Source organism: Acipenser ruthenus, chromosome 24 (genome assembly GCF_902713425.1).
Source record: "Acipenser ruthenus chromosome 24, fAciRut3.2 maternal haplotype, whole genome shotgun sequence".
Lineage (NCBI taxonomy): Eukaryota > Metazoa > Chordata > Actinopteri > Acipenseriformes > Acipenseridae > Acipenser > Acipenser ruthenus.
In genome coordinates this window covers 29,570,249-29,589,842 of record NC_081212.1, presented here as the reverse complement: position 1 = coordinate 29,589,842, position 19,594 = coordinate 29,570,249, and the positions used below count along the sequence as shown (strand labels likewise).

General features: G+C 43.2%; 1 protein-coding gene across 10 annotated transcripts in view; it reads left to right on the top strand.

Moving 5' to 3' along the window:
* Positions 1–14,123: 14,123 nt before the first annotated feature.
* The window catches only part of LOC117427978 (myocyte-specific enhancer factor 2A-like), a 100,635-nt gene continuing 95,164 nt past the window's right edge, over positions 14,124–19,594 (top strand). For 2 of the 10 annotated variants that reach the window (XM_058999199.1, XM_058999196.1), the window contains exon 1: positions 18,808–19,009. The gene's annotated coding sequence lies outside the window, so the exon portion shown is untranslated. Of the gene's footprint in view, positions 14,338–18,807; positions 19,010–19,594 lie in introns of those variants that run through there. The other 8 variants (XM_058999203.1, XM_058999201.1, XM_058999202.1 and 5 more) reach the window with 5 other exon arrangements.

Genomic DNA, 19,594 nt, shown 5'->3' with positions numbered 1-19,594 from the left:
ATGTGTTTGTTCCTGTTCATCGTCGGGGTGGTGCGTACTCCAGGATCTTTATGATGCTGATGCGTTTGTTCCTGTTCATCGTCAGGGTGGTGTGTACTCCAGGATCTTTATGATGCTGATGCGTTTGTTCCTGTTCATCGTTGGGGTGGTGTGTACTCCAGGATCTTTATGATGCTGATGCGTTTGTTCCTGTTCATCGTTGGGGTGGTGCGTACTCCAGGATCTTTATGATGCTGATGCGTTTGTTCCTGTTCATCGTCAGGGTGGTGTGTACTCCAGGATCTTTATGATGCTGATGCGTTTGTTCCTGTTCATCGTCAGGGTGGTGTGTACTCCAGGATCTTTATGATGCTGATGCGTTTGTTCCTGTTCATCGTCGGGGTGGTGCGTACTCCAGGATCTTTATGATGCTGATGCGTTTGTTCCTGTTCATCGTCAGGGTGGTGCGTACTCCAGGATCTTTATGATGCTGATGCGTTTGTTCCTGTTCATCGTCGGGGTGGTGTGTACTCCAGGATCTTTATGATGCTGATGCGTTTGTTCCTGTTCATCGTCGGGGTGGTGTGTACTCCAGGATCTTTATGATGCTGATGCGTTTGTTCCTGTTCATCGTCAGGGTGGTGTGTACTCCAGGATCTTTATGATGCTGATGCGTTTGTTCCTGTTCATCGTCAGGGTGGTGTGTACTCCAGGATCTTTATGATGCTGATGTGTTTGTTCCTGTTCGTCGTCAGGGTGGTGCGTACTCCAGGATCTTTATGATGCTGATGCGTTTGTTCCTGTTCATCGTCGGGGTGGTGCGTACTCCAGGATCTTTATGATGCTGATGCGTTTGTTCCTGTTCATCGTCAGGGTGGTGCGTACTCCAGGATCTTTATGATGCTGATGCGTTTGTTCCTGTTCATCGTCAGGGTGGTGCGTACTCCAGGATCTTTATGATGCTGATGCGTTTGTTCCTGTTCATCGTCAGGGTGGTGTGTACTCCAGGATCTTTATGATGCTGATGCGTTTGTTCCTGTTCATCGTCAGGGTGGTGCGTACTCCAGGATCTTTATGATGCTGATGTGTTTGTTCCTGTTCATCGTCAGGGTGGTGCGTACTCCAGGATCTTTATGATGCTGATGCGTTTGTTCCTGTTCATCGTTGGGGTGGTGCGTACTCCAGGATCTTTATGATGCTGATGCGTTTGTTCCTGTTCATCGTCAGGGTGGTGTGTACTCCAGGATCTTTATGATGCTGATGCGTTTGTTCCTGTTCATCGTTGGGGTGGTGTGTACTCCAGGATCTTTATGATGCTGATGCGTTTGTTCCTGTTCATCGTTGGGGTGGTGTGTACTCCAGGATCTTTATGATGCTGATGCGTTTGTTCCTGTTCATCGTCAAAAATACTGTGTGCTGTTTCAAGAAAACAATGTAGTAATGCTAATTGATATGTATTAAACCAGCAGAAGGATGCCTGGATCCACGCTGTTGGAAATGCCAGTAACGCCCAGCTCTGGTTTGTTAGTTGTACTGGCTTTCAACTGCTTACACTTGTTCAAGAGACTGGGATGCTGGTTATTATTCTGGTTTGAGTACAACCCCAAATCTTCAGTCAACTGAGTTTTTATTTCATGAATGAAGTTACTGAGAGCTCATTCTGGATACAACAGCCCACTGAATGCTCGTTCTAGTTCCCGGCTGATACTGGTCGGCAGTATTTTTATTATTTAATTTTTTGATCCGTGGAAGGAATGTTATTCTCTTGATCACAAGCGTTCTTTTCGATACAGTTGAGTGTATCTTAACTGATTCAATGCTCCATGCATAGAGCTGAGTTGCTGAGGAGGGCAGATGGGTGAGGGGGAAGCAGGTGAGTTCAGAAGCCAGCTGAGGAGCCAGGAAAGAGTGTAAATGGTTTGTCTGAAGTCTGAAGCTAAGCCTGCCTGAAGGTATGCGTTGACCGCAGGATCCTGGAGATTTCACAGTACTGCAATTTCTGAGCGTCTTTAAATGTAGAGAGCCAAGGGGACACTGTACAGTTGTACCATATTGGATGTCTGATGCTGTAAACAGTGCACAAGGCGGTGTTGTAGTTTAGTGTTATTTGTTGTCGGACTTGTCTCGGTTTGCTAACACTTGTCCTGTGTCACTGTTCTTCCCTGTAGTAGCTCTAAAGTGGGGTAGAAAAAGTAGAAGCACACTGGAAAAGAGATGTTTCTTCTGAGGCTGCAAATGAAATCATTTCTAAGAAAAACAAACCCTGTCGGAGGTTCGTGTCATGCAGTTTGATCCAGGAAATCGTCTGACCACAAGCAGCAGCAATTTGAGTAAAATAAATAAATAAATAAAAGAATGTGCAGGGAATGTGTTTTTGTTTGTCAGGTGGAATCCTGTAGAACTGGGCTGTCGCAGAATATTTGCCTCTTGCTTTCTATTCTTACCACTCTGGTCAACAGTCTGTAATTTCTGCTTTGTTCTTCAGGCATCTCCAATAGCAATTGTGCCATGAGTGCAGCCAAAAGAAGCTGTCTGAGCACAGAGCAGACTTGATTTAACGGTAGCCAGATTTCCTCTTCGTCTGGCAGCAGGTGACCTGACAAGGCTGGCCACTGCTAATGAGGAATGTGAAGAATGCACTTAATAATTACACTGAAGGGGAAATCGGAGCTGTATTCTGCAAAAATATTACTTTTAGTCTTGTAGACTGTCATAGGTGTGTAACATAGGTGTGTATCAGGCATGCAATGTGTGGGTTTCACCTTCGTCCACACTCCTGAAAAAAGTAAACATATAAATACGCACGCACACACATACAGTATGTATGTATGTCTGTGTAATATATATATATATATATACATACAAATACACACACACACATACATACACACACACACATATATATATATAGAGAGAGAGATAGATATGTTTGTGTCAATGTTCAAATGTACACTGGGGTGATTCTTTGCAGGCAGCAGTCTGAAATACAGACTGATAAAGGCTCTCAGATATTCCTCTGCGGCGCTGATACGGTGATTAGCTCACAGGCTGCCAGCCCCCAGCTGAAATGTTCTTTACATTCACAATTTAAAGGAGTTTTTACTAACTTAACCTGTTTTTTGTCTGCTACCAGGCTACTATCAAGGCTGCGTTCCCATCTACTGTACACTAAATAAATCAATCCCAAATTATACCTCACTGTCATGTCGTCGGCGTACAGTGTTGGGCATTTTGCCGACTGATTGAACCTCTGTGGTCTCAGAGTGGAACCCTGCAGCGCATCCTTACCCGTGTACATGGCACTGGGAATTGGGAATCCGATGTGGAAACGCTGGAATACGGAAGAAAGCAGCCCGGGGAGAAGACAATATGGAAAGGAAACGTACGCTGGACGAGCTGGAAACTGGAGCGAGTGAGCTCACTTAATATGAATCACAAATGTCTGGCCGAGGATTAGACAGGCTGACACCTGGTGAGGGGGATACAATACGAGCTGACGTTAAAATACACGTCGTCCAGAGAACGTGAAATGAGTGATTATTAAAGACATAGCGTCGGGGAGGGGTGGAGCAGACTGTCGAGGGAAACGGGAACCTTCAGGGACAGGGACGTGTGATGATTCTCTACAAGCCTCATCTCCTTCCAGAGCCTCCTCAAACAAACCTGGACCTGAAGCAGCCCGGCCCTCCTCAGCAAGCCCACACACACACGCACACACACACACAGACCCTGGTGCTCGGAGGAGCTGGTTCAGCACCGCCTCAACTGACTTTACCTCTGACCTTTCACAGCTGCCAGACTGCCAGGTTAGAATTAGCTAACTGAAATCCGGGCAGCAATCCAAGCCAGGTCCCAGGGGTGGCAACGCAATGTAGAACAAGCAGAGTGCACTAACTAAAGCCACGGGATGAAGGGAGAAGCACATTTCACTGATAATTCAATGTGGAACAAGCAGAGTGCACTAACTAAAGCCACGGGATGAAGGGAGAAACACATTTCACTGATAATTCAGATGCCTGCAGAGCCAAGCGGTACCAACTCCCACAAGTTTGCTTGTCGTCTTCTTCATAAGCAAGAAGGAAGTGCCTGTCATAGTGAACACACACGTGTTTCTTCCCTGAAGGCATTCCAAGTTCCAGCCAGTATTAGAAGTGGAGGCACTGAGGTCACATCCCCCTCCACCTGAAATGCTGCTTGATTAGAGTGCCAGTTCTTTGACATCAATACAAATACAAGGTAAATGAAAAGAGATAACTGAGTTAAGTGTGAAAGATAAATAAAACATTGAATCACTCTGCGCTAGTGGCAAAGAGCTGTGCTCTCAAAATAGATTGTGTGATTAACAGCAACCTTCCTAGTGTCAATAACCTGCTGCTTAGTTTGACAGACCCTTGACTTGATACTCCTTCCCTGAACTTTCACTAATACACTGGTATAAGACATTAAATAAGTGTTAGAATGTGCACTGTTAAGTCCTAATTAGATCTAGTCCACAGTGAACATTTATTATAAAATGATTCAAAGTGGCAGTAAACCTGCTGTTTCTATTTGTCATTGTTATATAATGCAGCTGTGTAACATGTAAGGGGAATTTTGCATAGCACACAGTGACACCATTGAATGTTTAACTGTGGTTTCTGACTTTACTCTGCCACAGGTGGCCACATGGTGTAATTGCAGAAAGGATCCACAAGGGCACCAAAGCACCTGAGCTGCACACCCTATTCACAAGCTGCCAGTAAGTTTTAATGAGACTAAGGGAGATGGAGTTCAAGGCACTAGGGAAAATAAGATGTGAATTTATAAACTTCTTAGACCTTAGTACTCCAAACCAGACCTTCATCTATTTATTTATAATTGAGTTTTAAGCAATAAAGGGTATCTGAAGTATTAACAACATGATAACTACTGATAAGACTAATGGTAAGCTCTGTCAATTGTTACCTCTGAACTCCCTGGCTCTGCCCAGTACTTTGATTTTTACTCTGGTGCTAAATGTGGCTGCAGTGTGATGCAAACACCTGTCTGACGTGTTGCACTGGTAAAGCTGGACTGAGTCTCCTTCCAAACCCACTGGCCCCTGAACCCCTAAAGCTTTGAGAAGCAGACACCCCAGCCCCAATTTTCCTCTCTTCTTTCCCCAGCAGCCCAGCCCTGTCTCAACGCAGCACAGTATTTCTCACAGAGATGAAAACATTTAACACGCCCCATTGTCCTGTGATTCAGCACCACCTTCCCTCTGCATTCTTCACATAACCCTGATAACACGCTGATACTGGCTGAGCAGCTGCAGTAGATACTGCCATGGCTGGATTAAAGAAGCACAGGGCAGCCTTCCAAGTGACTTTCAACCTCCTGCCTGCAGGGGGCCACGCTGAAACCTGAAATACTGAGAAATGCTTTGTACAGCATGAGTTGCAGCACACTGGACCGTACCTTCAAGACTTAGCGCCATTTGAAGATTTGCAATTAAGGAGTGTTAATTGACCGCAGATGCTTTCAGTCTAATTAGAAATTGAGACACAATAACTATGCATGCAATGCAGGACATGCTTTTGGTTTTTGTGCAGTTATTTTTTTTTTTTGTCACAGATTAACCGTTTCATTAAGATCACTGATATTCTTGCATGTTTTGCATGACGTTGTTTAAATATAGTACCGGTAATATATCACAAATTCTTTATATAAGCAAATATAAATCTGTTCCAAGTCTTTAACTTGTGCCCATCATTCAGAAGCTGGCGACAGGAAAGCAACGCTTCCAAATCTTTCACAAACACTCCAGTTTCTCCTAGTAGGACATTTTCCTTGGTAATACAGTTCAGTTTATAAATCAGCACCCTTTTACATTCAAGAGAGTGCAACTTGAGAAACAGCCTAGAACAGTTTTATGAGTAACACACTTTATTGTATTCATAAAAAAGCAGACCTTGAAATAGCACAGTGAACAGGGCGTTCATTTTGCTGAAATGATTCCGGTTTGCTGATGCTCTCGTGTTAAAATGTTCCCAAATCAGATCCCGGCCGGGCGCTGGTGTAAAGTCCTTGTGTTAACGGCACTGAGCCAGTTAAAAGCCAGTGTTGCTTATCATGTGAAAGCTGAGCTCCTATCAAAGCCAAACAGCCCCTGCCTTCATTGTGAATGTGCTCAATGTCAACCCCAAGGACACTTTCACTACTTTAGATAAAGAAACGCACAGGGACCTGGGTCTGTCTCAACAGTTAACCCTGCCAGTGCAGAGCACAGCCATGTGCTGTATGAGCAGCAGCAGCCGAAGGCACGGTCCATAGTCACTCTGCTACCAAAGGGTAGGAACAAGGTCCAGGCTTGTTGCATTGAGCCTCAAGGCACTCGCCGGAGCCTGCAACACCGGCACATGATGACATCAGGGACCTGCAGCACCGGCACATGATGACATCAGGGACCTGCAACACCTGCACATGATGACATCAGGGACCTGCAACACCTGCACATGATGACATCAGGGACCTGCAGCACTGACACATGATGACATCAGTGCATGTATAGTAGATGGCACGGTTTTATTCTACACAAAACAATGACATTTGGAGCAAAAGGCTTTATGAATTTCCCGCTGTGTCTTCTATGCAAAAAAAAAAAACTACCCGTCAGAATAGGAACCTAATTGGTTACTACTGTAGTAAGTTCAGCCCAGTCATACTGTAGTTGTGCTGTGTATTGCAGTGCTGTTCCTTTGTAACAACGTAGTCCGGAGTCATAGTTAGGAGACCTCGCTACTATAATGAGAATGCAAACGCTAGCGGAATGGGATTGATGTTCCGCGGTATAAAGGGCTGCCTTATAACGAGGGAGCTTGTATGTGCTTCTCACTCCATCATAAAACATTTATTTTCCACTGGTAGAAGCCCGATTCCTAGTGGACACCAGCTCAGCTCAGCCTGCTTGTGTAGTGACAGGCTGCATGAAATAGGTTCCCAGCTCACATGAGATAAGAGCTCCAGTCTCAAAATCCCCAGAACAATCAGTGAGATTAGACTCATCCAAAGATGATAGAGACCACAAACACACAATGGAAAGGACACGTCATGTGCATCTCGGCATTAGCGTGATCTCATTTCTTACATACTGTATTCAAAAACACAGATTGTTCCTTTATTTCGGGATGGAGAGCTTGGAAATGAAGCAGCACTACAAAAAAAAAAAAAAAGTTTTGTGATGGACTCCAGCCCTTTCCTAGAATGTTTCTACCTGCAGAAGAACTCCAGCGTATTGACTGATGCAATTCAAGACTAAGACCGAACAAAGATGTGCCAGGAAGTTCTTGGTGTGACACAAAACTCTCAAAACACTCTCAATGCACACCTGTAGCCCAGGGCATTGTAAAGAAGCTGTCTTCTCCCACAGGAGCCCCCTGTCTCCAGTGCATGCGGCAGGCTTGGCACAGAAAGAGAAGCTGGTGCTGCTCTGGTAGTTGGACTGACGGGCACTGAAAAGAGAAAGCGGTCGGCTTCCTGAGCTCACCGCTTAGCAAGAAGAAAAAAGAAAAAAAACATGGACTCCTTCAGTCAGCTTTCACATCGCTCCCCCGGCATGATTAATGGGATGAAAATATATTTCAGGAGAGTAAGTGCAGATTAGTCCTTCTGTACAACATCCCCCAGTCCTGTACCTCCACCCACCATCCCCCAACCCCTGCCAAGCCCCGCTCGAGGAGACTTCAGGGGGCTCCATAAATCATCTGAAACAAAACATTTTGAATCCGCAACATGCTTGCCTGACATGCAGAATCATTACCTGTGCCAGGAACACAGATGCTGCTTAAATCCCTGGAGTCTGCCTTTTGTTTACCTGTGTGAAAAGAAGAAACAAAAAAAACAGGACGAGGAGAAGACAGCTTGAAATAAAAGAGAACTACGGATAAGAAACAAAGCCTGACACATCTGGAGAGACTGGAAAGATGGGATAACAAATGTAACACCCCCATTGTGGGTAATTCCTGAATAATGACATTGTCTTCACTGTTCCGCTAGGTCTGCAGTGAACATGCAACAAAGAGGTACGAGCAACAGCCGATTGTAATTAAAAGTTTGACTTCACTGTAGTTGCATGAAATTCAATACGATTACTTTCTAACTTTCTTCTTCTTCTTCTTCTTCTTCTTCTTCTTCTTCTTCTTCTTCTTCTTCTTCTTCTTCTTATTTATTTCTTAGCAGACACTCTTACCCAGTATGCCATACTCAAGATTGTATAAACCAATCAGAACTGGAATAGAGATTCCGTTACTACAGCACAACCCCACTCATCCTATTGTAATTATTCTTCTAAAAACAACTGCGTCGTGCACAGTGTCATTATATGGAACCTTTATTTGCAGCAGTCACACTCTGCCCTCACCACGGTTAGTCAGTTCCCATAGGTAAGCATTGTAAATCCCAGAGAGGTATTTCAAAGCATATCAAAAATAAACAACATTGCAAGCCATGGTAAGCTATGTAAATGCAAAGTACAACCATGGGAAAAACATGGGGGAAAACTGAAAAATGAGTGTGCATCAGAAAAAGAAGTTCCTGAACACATGGCAAGAGAGAGAGTAGAGAGGAGTAATATTAGTGGCATCTGTATCTGAGTTTTTTAACACTCTTATCCTTAAGCAATACCTATTGAGGATTTTTTTATTGTCCTTTTCAACTCAATGATTTCAGCCTACTGGCTCCCAGAATCCAATCTAATCTCAGGACTGGAGTAATGCAGAGTGAAGACCATCCTGAGATCAGGCCTGCAGTGTAAGTGCAGAGTGAAGATCATCCTGAGATCAGGACTGCAGTGTAAGTGCAGAGTGAAGATCATCCTGAGATCAGGCCTGCAGTGTAAGTGCAGAATGAAGATCATCCTGAGATCAGGACTGCAGTGTAAGTGCAGAGTGAAGACCATCCTGAGATCAGGACTGCAGTGTAAGTGCAGAGTGAAGACCATCCTGAGATCAGGACTGCAGTGTAAGTGCAGAGTGAAGACCATCCTGAGATCAGGACTGCAGTGTAAGTGCAGAATGAAGATCATCCTGAGATCAGGACTGCAGTGTAAGTGCAGAGTGAAGATCATCCTGAGATCAGGACTGCAGTGTAAGTGCAGAGAAGATTATCCTGAGATCAGGCCTGTAGTGTAAGTGCAGAGTGAAGACCATCCTGAGATCAGGACTGCAGTGTAAGTGCAGAGTGAAGATCATCCTGAGATCAGGACTGCAGTGTAAGTGCAGAGAAGATTATCCTGAGATCAGGCCTGTAGTGTAAGACCTCGGGAAGACAGCTCTCCACAGCCTGGGATCAGCATCGCCGACTGAGAGAGGGGCACGTGAGTACCGGACACACGCTACTCAAACTGCAAGGCAACACAATAATAATTTACCCTTATAATAGTTTACTAAAGCTGGGCAAAGCATGGTAAATGCATAGTATAACCATGTGAAGAGTGCACAGTTACAGCCACATTTGCACAGTAATGGAACAAAGCTGTTGTTGTAACATTCTACAAACATGAATGAAACAAATCAGGCTGGGTGCTCGACAGAATAAAAAAATCCAGTGCATCATCATTCTTTCTTCTTCTGAGGACAACGTCCTGCTCTGAGTTCAGTTCCAAAGAGAGACGGGAAAGAGAGCTGTTACCCTGGCAGGACCCTGCCCAGCGGCTGTCTGGAAGTTCTTTTATAGCAGGGTATAAAAGTGGAGTGGTATTTACAGTGCCTGGCCAGCACAGCCTCGCCCCACCAGCTATTCCATCAGCGTTTCCTTCACAGTGATGCCAGGCTCGTCAGAGCAGACGCGGGATCAGTCTCTCCTTTTAAAAGTGGTCGTGCTTGCATTAGAAAAAAAGGATTGGATTCGTTTTTATATCATTCATCTCCTCCCCACCACTGTTGTCTAGTCCAGTTTATCATTTGCCTGTGATTTGAGACTCTTTCATATTCTACCTAAAGAAATGTAGGTAGACAGACATTGACAAAAGTGTGTTTTTATGCTGTAACTTTACAAGCGGAAAAGGGATAGGAACGTAACCACATCTTTGTGTTGCATGCACTCTGCATACTGTTAATAATAAAATATTTATATAGCGCCTTTCATAGTGGACCACCATCACAAAGCGCTTTACAGAGGTAGGCTGTGAACTCTACATTATACGCAGAGTCACTTACAATAGAACATTGATTTAACATCTCATCCGCAGGACGGAGCACAAGGAGGTTAAGTGACTTGCTCAGGGTCACACAGTGAGTCAGTCAGTGGCAGAGGTGGGATTTGAACCGGTGACCTTTTGGTTATAAGCCCTGGACTTTAACCACTGGACCACGCTGCCTCCTTAAACCGACACACTAGTCTAGGTGTCGTATTGTTTTTGTATGCTGATGCACGGAAGACTGCGATTGTGAAACTGCATTCAACGCAGACAAAAACAAAACAGCAGACTGCAGTTCACTACAGCAGCTGAAATAGGAGGTATAATCGCACTGCAACTACAATAAGCGAATTGGAACTAAACTGCAGCTGTGCTTATTGTGCTCTACTGTTCAGCTAGGTAAACACACCTTTTGCTGTTGTTAAACTGCAATACTTTTCCATGTGTGAATCTACAAGACTAATCCAAAAGTGTTAAATAACCTCCAGCTGCCACATTGCTACAGTAACGAAAAACTGTTGTGCCAACAGCAAAGAAAGGTTGCCAAACAGACTCACCTGGCATGCACAGTTATTAGAATTGATTGGCTTACATTTCAAAGGGCTTGACACCTGGCAGAGGCATGGTGTTAGAATAAGGTGCCAGAGAGAACCTGGAATTAAATTCAAAATCTAAATACATCTGGACAGCTCTGCCAACTAATCCTGCTGTTACATTGTACGAATCATTCCTGTACAATCCAGCTTCACAACGTACAGAATCCTGTGTGTACAGAGCCTCAGAATAAGAGTCCTGTGTGTACAGACACCTCAGAATAAGAGTCGTTGTGTACAGAACCTCAGAATAAGAGTCTTGTGTGTACAGAGCCTCAGAATAAGAATCATGTGTGTACAAAGCCTCAGAATAAGAGTCCTGTGTGTACAGACACCTCAAATTGGCGTTTATGTGTGATCTTATCTGATGAATGAATGCAAAGCTAGCTAGTTACAGTACGGGACTCGTACCTGGATGTTCGCTGCTAATGTTCTGGTACAATCCTCTCTGTACTTTAATGGCAAATGTTTATAACCTCTTCTATAAGCTTCTGACTGAGACAGGAATGCGTCATGCTACAGCACTGGCCTGTGGTTAAAGTCAACTAAGCTTTGGTGATCTGAGAAAGCACCCCTTTCACATCCCCCTGCTGAAGAGGGAATCTACCTTCACTAGTAATAGGCTAAGCATCCCACTGCTGCCACCATATTGAGGTCAACTACTGACATCTTGCATTGGGGATCTCATGGTTTGAACTCATTATCTATGCCACGTGTAAGAAGTGACTGAAGCTGGTATTCACACAGTTCTTCGGTCTAGCAGAAGTTACTGAAGACCAGCCTGTTGTTATTGTGTTCTTATACCTTTTTTTTGTGTTATTAGCAGTTGATTTCTTGAAGTGCTGGAGCACTTGACCCCTGCTGATGGACCAGAATGCAATAACCCTACAAGCCTTACCACTGCTATCCAGGGGACGATCGTCGCCAATTTCCTTACAAGGCAATCTGACTGCATGTCGTGTTCATGGTTGGAGTGGAATGACATTGGGAATGAAAAGGGCCTTGGGTTGCCTGCGCAGCGGCAGGGATCTGCTGATGTGTTTCTTGGATTTCTACTGATTTGTCTGCACTCCCCGGCTCCTCAGCTAAGCCAAGGTAAAACACATGAAACTATTGATTTGTGTAATACGTGTCATTACAAACGTGTCCATCGCAATACACTGCTCAACATGCACAGGGACTTTAGAAGAAAAAACAGTGTGCAATCATTTTGACACCATGGAAACGGCTTGCACTTACTCCAGAAATCTATGGAATGGATGCCATTGTGATTGGTGGTGGCAGCACTACTACAGAATGCGGCACATGTGGACTGAATGCTTGGTCTCTGTACATACTGTATAAAACCACTTCACATGGGTTTTAGTATTATTCCTATAATATTACAATCAAACAACAGCAGCAGGTTATACTGGATGTGGCATAACCAAAGAGACAGACAGACAGCAGAAGAAGAATTCCAGAGGTTCGATCTTAAACACAAGGACCCCAGCTGAGCACTGTGAGGACGTGGGGGCTCCTGTTCTCAGGAAGTCATTGTCTGTGCTGGCTGGGAGAAGGCAGTGTGGGCCCAGGAGAGAACAGGCTGGCTCTAACAGCCATTGTAGCCTGGAAGCATAGGAGCGTATCTGTGTTATAGTAGCTCAGTCTTTAAGTCATTTTAATTGGCATTCAGCCATACAGAAATATGACCTAATGTTACCTGACAAAAAAAATGCCAGGCTGAATTATTAAAGAGGCCATCTTACTGTATATAAGATTAATGAAATAATACCTGAAACTAAGGGCACGATGAATAATGATGAGAAAGTAGATCATTTCTGACCTTGTTAAATTTTTTATGAGCTCGGTATGGTAAAAGTCATACTTCTGTTTAAAAGGGGGGATTAAGACTTAACAGAAGATACAGACTTCTCTTACAAAATGTCATGTTTAGGGTTAAAGCTGTTTAGAGGGATTGAATTGACCCCTCGATGCAGTAACTTGACAACCTCTCAGTCAGTTTGTGCCCCCACCTCCCCTCCCACACACACACACATACAACGCCTTGGAAAAGCACGTCAGTAATAAAAGACTGTGCCACCCGAAGCTGGCAGAGCATGGCTAGTGTTAATTACCCTCAGTAATGAGAGAGCTGCGCCCTGCTGTGTGAGACACTGCTGTTATTTTTAGCTCTGGTACAGACATGTAATGCTGTGTTGAAATGTGCACAGCGACAACTTGGTATTTTCTAAACTCTGTATTCTCTATTCATTTCCCAATGCAGTTAACTTTCTAAATGTCATGGTAAAAAAAAAAGTCCTTGGCTCTCCACACTTCAGTTATTTACAAAAAATTAAAATAAGACACATTAGAATCATAATTAACTATAATAACGAAACATTGAGCAGGAAAAAATATATTATTTTCCCCAAATTTGCACATTTGTTTTTCCAGTTCACCAAATTGTACCTCTCAACGCTTTCTTTACTCCCTGTGACGCACCTGCACTTTAAAAACACATGAATTCCGGTTCTGATTTATTATATTAATAAGAGCTGCAAAGATCAAGTGAATTGGTTCAGCTGGCTTCTCGAAAAAGAAATAATAAAACGCAGAGATGACACAGGTTAAGAACGCGATAGGAATCGACTGCCTCCTCCTCTCAGCGGATCCTCTGTGCGGCTGCAGGACACAGATTCACAACATATTCAAGTGGTTCGTTTTACTGTCAACATACAAGATCAAGCAGCTAGAGATGTCAAAGCAATAACACCCGATGCAGCAGACATACAGTAGCAGAGCCAAGACGAAGCTGAGCTGGGTATTATTGCTGTTATGACATTATCAACAATAAAAATACAAATATGTCCAGCCGTGAATGAATATTTGTGTACATTTATAATGTCTAACCATGTTTTGTTATACCATTCTTTATCAGATTTACAATACTATTCTTTTATCACGGGTGTCTATGCTTTACACAGCTTTCATTTCTCTGAATTGTACTCAAGATTGAGCCACAATCTTCATTCGATGCACTTAGATGTTTACGATATGAGCTGGGCTTGCGTCTTCATATTTAGGATTTATGGTGATTCTAATATCCAGATCCTTCAAACATTCAAATCAACGACTGCAGATAGACTAGAAAAGAGGTGGGTTTCCCAGCTCTGAGGCAGATCCGTCAATCAAATGCGAAATGTCATCCGATATTTGCCCTCCGTTGCTTCCATCTCGGTCTAATATTAATAATAATAAAAAAATAAAAAACCTTCCATCAGATGAGTGACAGCTGCGGCTGGTCCAGCAAGCCCCTGAGCCAGAGACTGTCACACAACGCATGCCCAGGATGTCTACGTGCATCTGGGATCCGATCCTTCAAACTGCTGTCACCCTTATCCACCCTGACAGAGAGACAGAGCAACGAGAGAGGAGGCACAGGGTGTGAAGTCAGGCTCTCAGGGGCGAGAAGGAAGCTGTCCAAAGCCAGCTGGTCTGGCTTTGAAGTAAGAGAGTGAGAGAGAGAGAGAGAGAGAGAGAGAGAGAGAGAGCACTGGATGTCATACAGCACTGCGAGCTCCATCAATACCAGCAGGTTCTGTGAAGGCATTTGTACGACCAGAGGAACAGGTGAGACACTTTGCACCAGGAGGAGGAGGAGGCATGCACTTGCTTAAAAACTTAACAAGCTAAAAAGGGTTTGGAGCTTATTGCGTTAGCTGGGACCAGTAAACACAGGGAGAACTATGGCTGAGCAAGGGGTTGTGCAGTACAGCGTTGTGCAGTACAGGTAGTATGGGTCTGAACAGCATGGCTGTGCATTGCTGTGCATGGCTGTGCAGTTCAGCACTGACACATGGCTGTGCGTTGTACAGTACAGGGAGCAGCAGCTGGTACAGTCCCTAGTGCCCCAATATACAGCAAGCACAGAATGTACAGTAATGAGCGTGCATGGATTTCTGATAACAGAAGATTCTTGTCTTGGCTGTTTATAGTGCTAAGAATGGCTTTGGAGCCCCTATTGACACAACATGATAACAAACAAGTCAGAATTGTTGTTCATAAAGTTTTATTAACTGTTAGATAAAAAATACATACTCTCAATTACTAAGACTGAGAAGCATTTGCAGTGATGATAGTGATTTTTTTGGATAAAACAAATGACGTGTGCATTTTTCAGAAACTGTGGTTTTCCAGACACTATACTTAAAGAAGCTCAGTAAAGTGTATCAACAATAAACAGAAAGGATGCCTTGTACAAAACCAAAACACAGAATACCAACAATCGTATTCCCCTTGTTCTTACATATCATCCTATGACCAAAAAAGTACAACACATCATACAAAGAAATTTGAGCATTCTTCAAGATGATCCTTCTACAGCTCCTGTTTTCAATAACCCTCCTCTAATGTCATACAGAAGAGACAAAAATCTAAGAGAGCATCTGGTCCACAGTAACATTCGACCCAATCTGGACAGTCTTAAGGGTACGTTTCCATGCAATAGGTCACGCTGTGCTACTTGTAAATACATTCACAGCAACACAGTAGTTAAGGGAGCAAAATCCTCATTTACTATCCATGATACTTTTACTTGCATTAGTAAAGGAATTGTATATTGCATTGGCTGCATCAAATGTAACAAGCTATATATTGGTGAAACAAAACGACGCTTGGCTGATCGCTTCGTGGAACATCTGAGAAGTATACGAATTAACACCTCTACCTTTCCTGTCGCCAGACATTTTAACAGAAATGACCACACTATAGAAGACATCACAATTTGTGGGATGGTTCAATGCTATGGAACTAATGCTGTCAGGAAACAAAAGGAATGTTTCAATGCTTACAATGCTTGCCTGTGCTTTACCCTGCTTTCACTGTGCTTTACAATGCTTGCATATGCTTTACCCTGCTTTCACTGTGCTTTACAATGCTTGCCTATGCTTTACCCTGCTTTCACTGTGCTTTACAATGCTTGCCTGTGCTTTACCCTGCTTTCACTGTGCTTTACAATGCTTGCCTATGCTTTACCCTGCTTTCACTGTGCTTTATTACACTTTGTTGTTCTTTCACTGTGGGAAACGTTTATAAGGGGACTCGTGGCATGAACACATTCAGAGTCCAAATCAAGTTGGATCTGTGTTTACTAGCAAATGCATTCATGATAAGATTAAACCACTGAGAGCAACACACGCATACACTGCAATGCTGCTATTAACAAGAAACGCTAATCAGGAAACACCTTCTACAAGCAAACAAAACAACAATTGTGACTGTGATGTGGGCACATCTCCGGCTCCTTGAATAACTTGAATAACCCACTGGAGATCTCAGCAACTACTGTTTTTGTGGGACAGTAAATGCACTGTTCAAACCCTCCTTTTGCATGGTGGTGTATTCACACACTTTCACTATAGCTATGCTTTACCAATTGTATATAAGTACTAGTTAGTGTCAACGCTTTGCAATTTCAGGAAGTGAAGAACACGGTTAACACATTTTTTGGTGCCAACAAGAGGTGATAATTAGACTTTTATTAAAAAAAAACAAAGGAAAACAGGAACAATAAATCTCCATTGAAGAAGAAAAAAAAGCAATTGAAGTGTGCCTCTTTTTTTATCATTTTAAAACCAAAAGTAAGAATGATTTTTTCACTGAGCTTTGCATGAAGAGAAACATGCCTGGGTGTGCCTGGATGAATCAACGGCACTTCCTTTGTTGAGCTCCCTGTGTAGCGCTACTAATATACCCCATCTGAAAATCCACTACAGTAACCCTTCAGTGGATGTCACTGGAGTGCTGTTAGACTGCACTTAAAAGGCAATGCAGCTGCTCCTCTTTATACATGCCTGTTGCATTGTGCTCCTCTTTATACATGTCTGCTCATGCACAGCTGCTGGGTCGTGTTATCACCAGCGAGACGGCCGCGCAGCTCCTGCAGGACTGTGTGCTTCCCACGCAGAGCTACAGCCTGTCATTCTGAGAAAGGTAGAGGAGGTGCCAGCCAGGCTGAAGAGGTTCGATTCCGTGGGGTCATCACCTGCGTGGCATGGGTAGAGGTGCATGGCACTGGAAAAGACTGGTGCCTAGTAAGAGGAAAGTACCACTGTGTGCCACCCCTAACACAATGAGCTTCTTTTACAAGAATCATTTTCATATGATCGACTCTGTGTGTAGACTGAATCAGATAAAACAACTGGCAGGACTAAAAGGTCCTTTCCTCTAATTGGAACAAGACCCAACAATGTAGAGATCCGCCTCACACTGTTGGGACTGTTGTAGGCATGTACTGATCTGCTGTGGTCTCTTCCAACTGTAGCTGTTTTTTTCTTCTGGCGTTGGGTTAGGTCTCCAGTGTCAAACGCATTCAAATCTGGGCTATGGTTAGGGTTGGCTTTCTAAAAATTAGAAGTGCATTACTGTATAAGCTTAGAAATGTATTAATCAGTTAAGAATGCTTGCTACCATAAATATAATTTTCCATGGTCCCATTCATCTCGCTGTCTGTGCATAATCCAAGATAATCTAATCTGAACTGTAAGTGATAATGAGATAAACCCATCACAGTCTGATGTAATTCTGGCATCTTCAGAAATAACCATCATGTAATTATAGAAAGTGGTTCAGCTGTTCATCACTTACTATTTAGGTTATGCTCTGTTTTCTGTCTACTGCTATTCTCTGCTTCCTATAAACATACACCCATACTAGCATCCAAGGAGTTAACACTGCCATCTTCATCCCTCTCACACATCTCATCCAGCAATGTCAGCCCCATGGTACTTCACCCCTTTCCCAGTGAAAAAAAAAAAAAAACTGCAAAAAAAACTTTGTGCCATGCAGTTGGGCAATGTCCCTGCTTCCTGACTTGTATCTCGTATTGATTCGTTCTGAACACTTAAACCCACCCCAACTACTGAGAGGCAGCAAATTCCTACATTTCCATTGGAGGATTGTATCACCCTTGCAGGAAATTAGATTACAAGAAACAGAGGGTTGCTCTTGCTCGCTAGATTTAAAGCTATCTTCCAGTTCGTTAGGATGAATTTAAAACAGAAATGTGTAAAAAAAACCTAAACACACAAAACTCGCAGAAGATTATGCTTGTGATCATAAGGATTTCGTTGTGGAAGGCAACCAAATGAAGTAAAATTAAAGTGTTTAAGTACTGTCGAGTTACTCTACATATTGTGACAGAAAAAAAAACCCGAAAGTAACCGAAAACACTTAATACATACAGTAAAAAAAAAAGCAAAAACACCGAAAAAAATGATTTACACATAACTCAAAAACAGCTAAAAACGAAATTAATAAAAACAGAAAAACAGAAGCCATACATTTAAAACAAATAAATGGGCCTTATCACTTTAAATCACAGTAAAAACAATCCTACACACGGCACCACACCCCTCCTGAAATCCAGACAGGAGCAACTGCAACAACACGTGATGTAGCCACATGTGAGTTTTGGTTCTGCCTCTTCGATACCATCATTGGGTAGCGTCATCTCTTTGGGAACGTTGATTGGCTTTTCTTGCCGTCTGTCAACTGCCCACGCTCCTATTGTTGTCTTGGCCTTTCAGAATGACGTCAATGGTATCTAAGGAAATACAGTGCCGGCCAAAAAAAAAAAAAATGAGTGCAATTATTAACATTATAAATGGGTGTGTGACTTTTAAACTTTTAAAACAACAAATAATGCTTTCCGCATTCTGGTTTGGTGTCATAACTTGGAAATGAAAAAGAAAAGAAAAGAAAACGATAAAGTTTTGATTTTCATCAGACACAACCAAACTTGGCCTTTCCACATAAACCGCTTTACCTCCGAGTGACTGACGTCATTTGACAGCTATGAAGTACACTTTCTTTGTTACTATTCCTAAGCGGGCCCCTCTTTTACAAAAAAACAAAACACAAATATTTTCTTTAATTGCAAAGGAAATTGTAAAAAAGCCAGGCAACGGTGTAATTGTTATTGTTGTTAATCTGCTCGACCTGTGGCTTGGGTACTAGCTACTGCGCAGCCAGCTCGATGACATTGGCTGTGTGTGAGTGATCGGGCGCTGCGGCGGAAGGATCCATGCAAAGGGCTGCGAAGGGGGAGGGCGGAGTCACGCTGTGACAAGGGGCTGGTCCTCCTCTCCCGTTCAGCCTGCCTGCTGCCTGCGAGGTTGTCAGTTTCCTAAAAATAGCAACTGTGTATCAACGTGAGTGAGAGTGCGTTAATGTCACAGTGTATCCATAGGAGCCATTGATACAGTGCATCTATAGCGAGCAAGGGATCGAGGGAGAGAAAAGGGTGAGTAACCAAAATAGAACGATGATGAATGCTGCTGCATACTGGGACTAGGAAGAAGGGAGAGAGAGAGAGAGCGAGATAGAGGGAGGGAGGGAAGGAAGGAGAGCGTGAGAGTGTCAACCCGAGACACTCAATTCAATAATAATGCACGGTCCTGTATTCTTGCTCGTACACACATAAACGGCATGCATTGCACTGAAGCAGCGAGTGAGATGCAGGCTCAACGACACCGGCCTTAAATACTAGCGTTGATGTGGATTGCTTATTGGGTGCAAGTCTTGGGAGAGTTGTCAATATTTACTTTAAAAAGGGGTACATTTTCGTTGGTATGTTTATGTCTGGTTACCATTCTAGGATGTATATACAAACATTTTTAAAACTTTTGTTTTCTGTGGAGATAACGAGAGGTTAAACTGTTTTCTGTCAGTGTCAGGTATAGGCGCTGAAAGTTAGTGTGTGTCTGTGTGTGTGTTCATGACGGGTGATTGGTCGGTGTGTTTATGGAATGGCTTGCCTTGTCATAATAATAATAATAATAATAATAATAATAATAATAATAATAATCACAACGCTGATGTCCGTTTT